Source organism: Nicotiana tomentosiformis, chromosome 4, assembly GCF_000390325.3.
Source record: "Nicotiana tomentosiformis chromosome 4, ASM39032v3, whole genome shotgun sequence".
NCBI lineage: Eukaryota > Viridiplantae > Streptophyta > Magnoliopsida > Solanales > Solanaceae > Nicotiana > Nicotiana tomentosiformis.
In genome coordinates, this window is record NC_090815.1 from 28263209 (window position 1) to 28270887 (window position 7679).

The 7679-nt window shown below is 37.3% G+C and overlaps 1 long non-coding RNA gene across 3 annotated transcripts; it reads left to right on the forward strand.

Moving 5' to 3' along the window:
* Positions 1 to 483: 483 nt before the first annotated feature.
* Positions 484 to 4777, forward strand: LOC138908922 (uncharacterized). Of its 3 annotated transcripts, none has more exons than XR_011415335.1 (3): positions 484 to 2634; positions 3391 to 3544; positions 4544 to 4777. It is a non-coding gene; the product is annotated as an uncharacterized lncRNA (long non-coding RNA). The 3 variants fall into 3 exon arrangements; XR_011415336.1 differs by having other exon boundaries at positions 485 to 2033; XR_011415337.1 differs by having other exon boundaries at positions 487 to 1918.
* Positions 4778 to 7679: the final 2902 nt, after the last annotated feature.

The following is a 7679-nucleotide window of genomic DNA, read 5'->3' on the forward strand; positions in this document are numbered from 1 at the left end:
GATTCTTCCATACCTTGTTAATTACAAATTTAAATATTTATGTTTACTCTTATAATTAGGTAATAACAATAGCAACTAATGTCGCAATTAACGCCATAAATAAAATACAAACAAAATAAACAAACAATTTACTAAAACAATAAATAAATAAATTAACGAACTAACCTAACCTTCATTTATATCAAAGAAGATGAAAAAGGTACACAACTTTTATAAATTAAAGAGGAATTTAAACCAAGTAAAATAGAAGTACTATTTACAAACTATAAATGTGTAACCTAAATTATTATTAAAAAAAATTAGAACAATTTCAATGTAACTCTCAAATAATTAATTTAAAAGGAAAACTGAGCTAGTAATTTTAATATATTATCATGTTGAACTTATTCAACAAAAAAATACGACATTCAGTCACTAGAAGTCTGCTACTCCTACACCTAGGGGTCTAGAATTAGAATTGTATTTATTAACTGTAACTTCAAAAGATTAAGAAAAGAGAATAAGGCTTCGCCTCTGCCAAGCATCGAACTAAGTTCCTTCTTCAAAGATGACCCTGCTTGACCGCTGATCTACATCACATCATTGTTCCAAGTGGATTCATTTTATTTATAGACCCAATTCTATAGTAAATTTATACCTGTAAATAGTATTTTTTACACGATCCTCGAATTTCTCATTGTGATGAGAGATAATCAGATCACGAGATGTGCCCCTCTTCTTCCGGTTTGCATAAAGATTAACATCCCATGCTGCGGCTGATAGAAAATGAAAAGGCACAGGGTTTTCTATAAATCAACATGGTATTTGCTTGAAGTGTGGGGATGCGCGGTGGCGGAGAGTTGAAGTTGGTCTCAACTCTTTCGTTTTTTGTTTCTATGTTGCATTTTAGAATATTTTCTGTTGCTTATTTGTGTCCTATGTTTGAAGATATTGTCTTATTTGTGCATTTCTATTTACTTTGAGACGTATTTTGAGAATAAATGAGCTTTGCTTCGCATCATAGTAGATTGTGTTTCCGCAGGTAAGTTGAAATCTTAAGATGCTTTTGACATCACTTTAGTCCAGTTAAGTATATTGAATTATTTTAATGCTTGGCTATGAAATGAGAATATTGAGATGAGATTGTGTTTCGCCATAAAATTAAGAACATCTCTGTTATATAGGAAGTCATTTTTCAAATAAGGGATTAATTAATTTAACGTATTCCAAGTTTGAAAGATTTCTTGAAATAAAAAAACAAGGGTTAAGGTTACAGTAAAAACGTTGTAGCTAGAGCCCATGTTTAATCCTTCGCGTTCAGTACCATTACTATTTTCTCGCTCCATTTCAAAATTTGCACCTTCGAGTGCTTATTTTCCATGAAGAAAATCTACTGACTCTTCTAACTAAATCCCAAAAGGATAGTTCTCCTGGCTTTGTTAGTTCTTCAAATCCAATGGTTACTCTCAGACAAAAGCTTTGCTAAAGCCATGGCAGAAGCAAAGTGCAAAAATCATGAAAATGAAGGGAACATGTCACCTTTGTCATGAGGTAAATCTTCAAACTAGTTCACTATAAGGGAGATAAAGACACAATACTTGTAAAGTAGTGTTCATTATCAATGCGGAAACATTCTAAAACTGTGAAACGTTTGGCTATGAGATGTGAGAGATCCTAGACATTCCTACTTCTTAGAAAAGGGAATAGCAGAGAGCTCTCCGTCAACATGCTTGCTTTCTCACGAGAGTAAATTGGTCATTTCATGCGTTGTTATGCTTAAATTGTCTATTGTGCCCGTTTTTGTTGTTGACGTGTTCTGATCTGAAGTGGAGTCCACAGCTACTTCGCTAACTTGTCACGATGTCAGTCACCACTGGGCTCTCTTGGTTAATCTTTTTTCTCTCTCCTCACGTCAACGCTCAAGTTTTGTTATTCTAAGGTAATTCGATAGTTCAAAACTTAGTTTACTGATCTATGTTTTCGTATGACGAAGTTTCATCTCTGTTCTTGTGACTTTCTGGTTTTGTGTTCTTCCTATGGCCTTTAATTCCTCTGTAAGTTTCTTTTTGCTTTAATATTTCACTTTGTTTTTTGAATGTTTACTGTCGTCTGATTGCTTCGCCCAGCTTTGTAATTGATTTGTTTTATTGACATGCAAATGGGTAATTTGTGCAAAAATTGGTTTGATCCTTGCAAATTTTGACATTTTACAGCTGGATAACACTCTATTGGCAGTCTGTGGCAAACTACTTAAATTTAATTTGATTTTTACGCCATAGATCACCAAAAAGTTTATTGTCAGATCTGATGCAAACTGTAAAGAGGAAAATTTACAGTGATGGGAAGTTCACATGTAGAACAGCGGTTTCTCACTGTGAATGTTTAAGCTATGAGATTGTAGTTTAGCTATGAGATCATAAGACTTTGCACATGTCCTTTATACAGAAAGCTTCAACGAAACAGTGTTAAAAGGAAACCTGCTTTTTTGCTTAAACATTTGAAGAACATGTTGCATAAAAATTCCTATAGGCATGATTACTAAGTGCAAATAGTTAGAACATATGTGTGCACGATCCTGAGAACAAGTGTCCATATGGAGAGGGTTGGCTCCTAGCTCGCTACAGTCCTAGAAATTGCTCTGCTGTTACTATCGAGGTATTTTCAATTTTATTTCTTTAATTATAAACTATTTACCTTCTACACAATTCTGACGACGAAAGAATTTGTAGATTTCTTACAAATGTAAATTGATCTTGTGTAGTTTTAGAAACACGAAGTTCGTCGATAAAAGATAAGATAAACACTAAAATAACCTCTAGATCTAATAGTTACTAATACAGAATCCAGTTTTCACTATAGAACATAACCTTAGTCAGAGTGTAGCCCAGATATACATAGGTCCAGTTAAAAAAAGAAAAATACTTCTGATTTACTGCTCTTTATGATTCTGCCACAGATTTACTAACTTTTTCCATGCTTGCCCCTGCTATATTTCTCAACATTCTGATAGTTTCCAGTAGAATAAACGATATACTGTGTTTTGACAAAGTTTTCCTACATTATTAAATTTGGTGTATAAGTTTAAGACATTAGGGAAATAACAGTCTAATTATGGTACCTATTACTTTCATATATGTTGTCACTTCAAAAGTTTACTACTTTAACTTCAGTCTTTCACTTTAAAAGTTGTCTTAAACTCGTCACACGAAGAATGAAACTAACATACCAAAACAAAATACACATTTATTCAATTTTTAAATGATAGTATGTTTTGCAATGGAATAACTTTGTCGTAGCCCTGTATTGAATTCATCTATCTTTCCATTGTCAGTAGAATAAACAGTAAACTCTCCTTCTTAAAGTCTACTGAGGTACTTTTGGCTTGATTTCTGTGAACTATTTGAAATGCAGATATCTCACAGTAATAAGTTTGTGAAGAAATGTCTTCTGACCGAAGGAACAAACATATAAAGAAGATACAAAAGAGGAATCCTTAGTGGAAAAGCTGATTGCAGAAGCATCCCGTAGGAGAAGATTGTTGTGTTATTATATTCACTGGCATCTGGTATTTACATTGGCACTGTCCTTATTAAAAGTTATAATCACTGACATCCCTGCCGGTGCTAAAACATGTGAACTTCTTTAGAGGAAAACATGTGAACTTGTAGCTATCTTTTTCCCGGGGTTAACAACACTGCACAAATATGACATTCCTCAAACAAACACATAAAGCACTTGGAGCAAATTAAAATACATGTATAGCCCATCAAAGCAGAAAAAACTTAACATTTTACGGTAAAGTGTCATTCAATGAAATCAATCTTTTAATAGGCTAATCAGAAAAGTTATAGAAATTATGTACAACAGAAAAGATGAAATTGCATATTTAAACAACGAACAAAACCTTGTTGTTATTTTTATATGTCAGAACTTGCTAGATTCTAAATCCGTCAAGGTTTCTCTCATTTTGATTGAATAGTAAAACTGGATATTTGTTTCTCATAAGTTCTCTTTATATAGAAAAAACTATTGTTGCTGTTAGACTGTGGGTAGTTTTGATATTTTCAGATTCATCTCTGAATTAACCCTCAGTAATGCCGCAATTATTACACTTACTGGGTAGTCTGCTGATGCATTAACGACCATAATAGCTGGTGAACTGGTATATTCCATTTCATTTTCCTTGTACTCTAAACCGAAAATGTCATATATGCTATGCAGCATAAGCTACATCTACATCTGGATGGTCATGAAGAATAACAACTACTATCTTTTATATTTTATTTCTTGTTCAACCGTCATTTGAAACTTAATATTCTGTTATAGGATTGTTAATCTAACTTGTCTATGTCCATGCTCATAAGCATACTATACGATGTTTTTAGAGTATTGTACAGGTGGTCTGTCAAGTCCTTGCTTAAACATAATGTTTATCTACACATTTTACAATTATGTCTTCTAATTATATAGTGGCTACCTTTATTTCACTTTTGCTAGAGTTGATTTGATTTAATAGTTTATCATCTTTGTTGATAAAAATTCTAATTGTTGCTATCTTGCACAGATCCATATCAGCAGGTACTGCTGGAAGACCATATGACTTAAGGCTTCTGTATTTGTTGGTATGTACATCCAAAGCATTCCACTGACATGAAATAACAAAATCAGAAATAGATGGCTTATAAAGAGTAACATTTATGTGATAACTCTATAATCTTCTATTTCTCTTTTGGACACAAGCTCATTCCTTGCGGATATTGTCACTATACCTCAATTTATAATAGTAAAGCTTTGTTCATGTTGGGCTCGGAAAAAGTCCGGACTACCCTTACTAGTATATTTATAGGCATTAAAAGTCTTGACCTGATGTGTCTACCATCCCATAACATGTCTTATTAGATTTTCAATAGAGTGTACACTACTGCTAAAAAGGGCAGCCGGGTGCACTAAGCTCCCGCTATGCGCAGGGTCCGGAGAAGGGCCAGACAACAAAGGTCTATCGTACACAGTCTTACCATGCATTTCTACAAGAGGCTGTTTCCATGGCTTGAACCCGTGACCACCTGGTCATATGGTAGCAACTTTACCAGTTACTCCAAGGTTCCCCTTCAAGAGTGTACACTACTGCTAACTCACACCAATCATGTCCACCAACTATATTGTTTAATTTGCTGTATAAATGTCACGACCCAAAATCAACCATCGTAATGGCGCCTATCGTGAAATTAGGCGAGCCTCAACTCAACAACCCAACACCAACAACGATAAGTTTGAAAACATTAACAGAAGCATTTAACATTAAAGAAAAACTGTTTGAAACATAAGAAAATCCCAAAGTGATACAATCCAGCCCAAAACCAGGGTGTCACTGAGTACATGAGCGTCTAGATCAGAAATACAGTCTACTACAGTGTCTAGAGATATAAACTGAAAGTACGACAAATATAAAGAAGGAGAGTCAAGGCCCGCGAACGCAGTGCAACTACCTTGATAGTCTCCAAAACTCTAGGATCCTCAATCAGCAACCGCCGCTACGACCGGTATCGCCTGGATCTGCACACGAGGTAAGGTAAAGGAAATACAGAGCAAACCAGTGAAAGGTATAAAACTCAGCTATCTCTACATACTAATGCACAGACTGTATGAATTGCACCATGTGCTCCACTCTCAAGTATTCAACCACTAGGTACTGTATATGGCAATCTGGCCCAGGGAAATCCATCCCGGAACATATACAACACTGACTATAAGTCACCAGTACCAAGGACAAAGGGCAATCCAACCCTGTGGAAAAATCCATCTCCAGGTATCAAGTACTTCGGACAAATCCATGTCCAGGGAAATCCATCTCTCAATAATATCATTCGCACTCACTGGGGGTGTGTTACAGACTCCGGAGGGGATCCTACAGCCCAAGCGCTATCATAATCATCAATATAACCACTGCGGTGTGCAGCCCGATCCCATAACTGTCACTCATAACCAGGCACTCAGCCTCACTCAGTCATCAACCTCTCCAGTCTTACCACGGGCTCACAATGTCATGAAAACAACCCTGAACAATGATATGATGAATCAATAAATAACTGAGACCGAGATATGATATAAAAATACATGATCATGACTGATTATGGAATAGTAAATGAAACTAATGAGATGACAACAAGAAACGACCGCTAAGTGTCCAACCAATACCGGCACAAAGCCTAAACATGATATCTAGAACGATCTACAACTCAACTACTTTATCACCTGATGAAAACATGGATATCAACAGGATAGAGTCACTAAACGGTGCCATGGAATCACCAGATCATAATTTTCACGGTGCACGCCGGCACGCCCGTCACATGGCATGCGCGTCACCTCAATACCAATCACATAGCATATAATTTGGGGTCTCGAACCCTCAGAACCAAGTTTGAAAATGTTACTTACCTCAAGCCAAGAAAAGTCCTACTCCGTGACGCCTTTGCCTCTCAAATCGGCCTCCAAACGTCCCGAATCTAGACACAAGAAATACAATACGATTAATATAGGTTAAGGGGTATATTCCACAAGAAAACTATCAAATTAGACTAAAAATCCGAAATCGACTCAAACCCGGCCTCCCGGGCCCATGTCTCGAAATCCAACAAAAGTCACAAAACCCGAAAGCCCATTCACTCACGAGTCTAGTCATACCAAATTTACCACAATCCGACCTCAATTGCCCCTCCAAAACCCCAAAGTTCACTCTCCAATTCCCAAGCCCTAAATCCCCATATTTCCAATTCCAATCCCTAATTAAATGAGTAACAAAGCCATAAATTCACGAAAATTAGACCAATACGAGTTAGAATCACTTACCCCAACGTCCTCCTTGAAAACCTTCGAAAAACCGCCTCTCTCTCGAGCTCCCCAAGTCCAAAATTTAAAATGGAAGACAAAGCTTTGAGCTGGGGTTTTCTGCCCAGTTTAAACTGTACCTGCGGTCCTAGTTCCGCACCTGCAGAATCGCATTTGCGAACCGGGCTCTGCTTTTGCGGAAATTCATTAAAATCCTGACTCCGCTCATGCGATTACCTGACCGCATCTGCGGACATCGCAGATACGGGACCCAAGCCACACTTGCGTTCCATCTACGCATCTGATCCTCCCAAACTGCTTTTGCCACCACCGCAGATGCGGGATTTCCATCGCACCTGCGGTATGAGCCCAGGTCTCCCTTAGCCGCACTTGCGGCTCTTCCTTCGCTCCTGCGACCTCGCACCTGCGGTTCCCACTCCGCAGGTGCGGAAAGCACCAGTAGCAGCAGCTTCAGCTGCACTTCTCCAACTCCAAACCTTCCGTTAACCACCCGGAATCACTCCGAGGACCTCGGGACCACAAACAAACATACCAACATATCCTATAACCTCATACAAACTTAGTCAAACCTTTAGATCACTCAAATCCACATCAAAATACCAAATTATGCCGGATTCAAGCATAAGAACTTCTAAACTTCCGAATTCCACAAAAGATGCCAAAACCTACCAAACCACGTTCGGATGACCTCAAATTTTGCACACAAGTTAAAAATGACACCACGAACCTACTCCAACTTCTAGAAATCCAATCTGACCCCGATATCAAAATTTTCACTGCTTGCCAAAATCGCCAAAATTCTAATTTTTGCCAATTCAAGCCTAATTCTACCACAGACCTCCAAATCACAT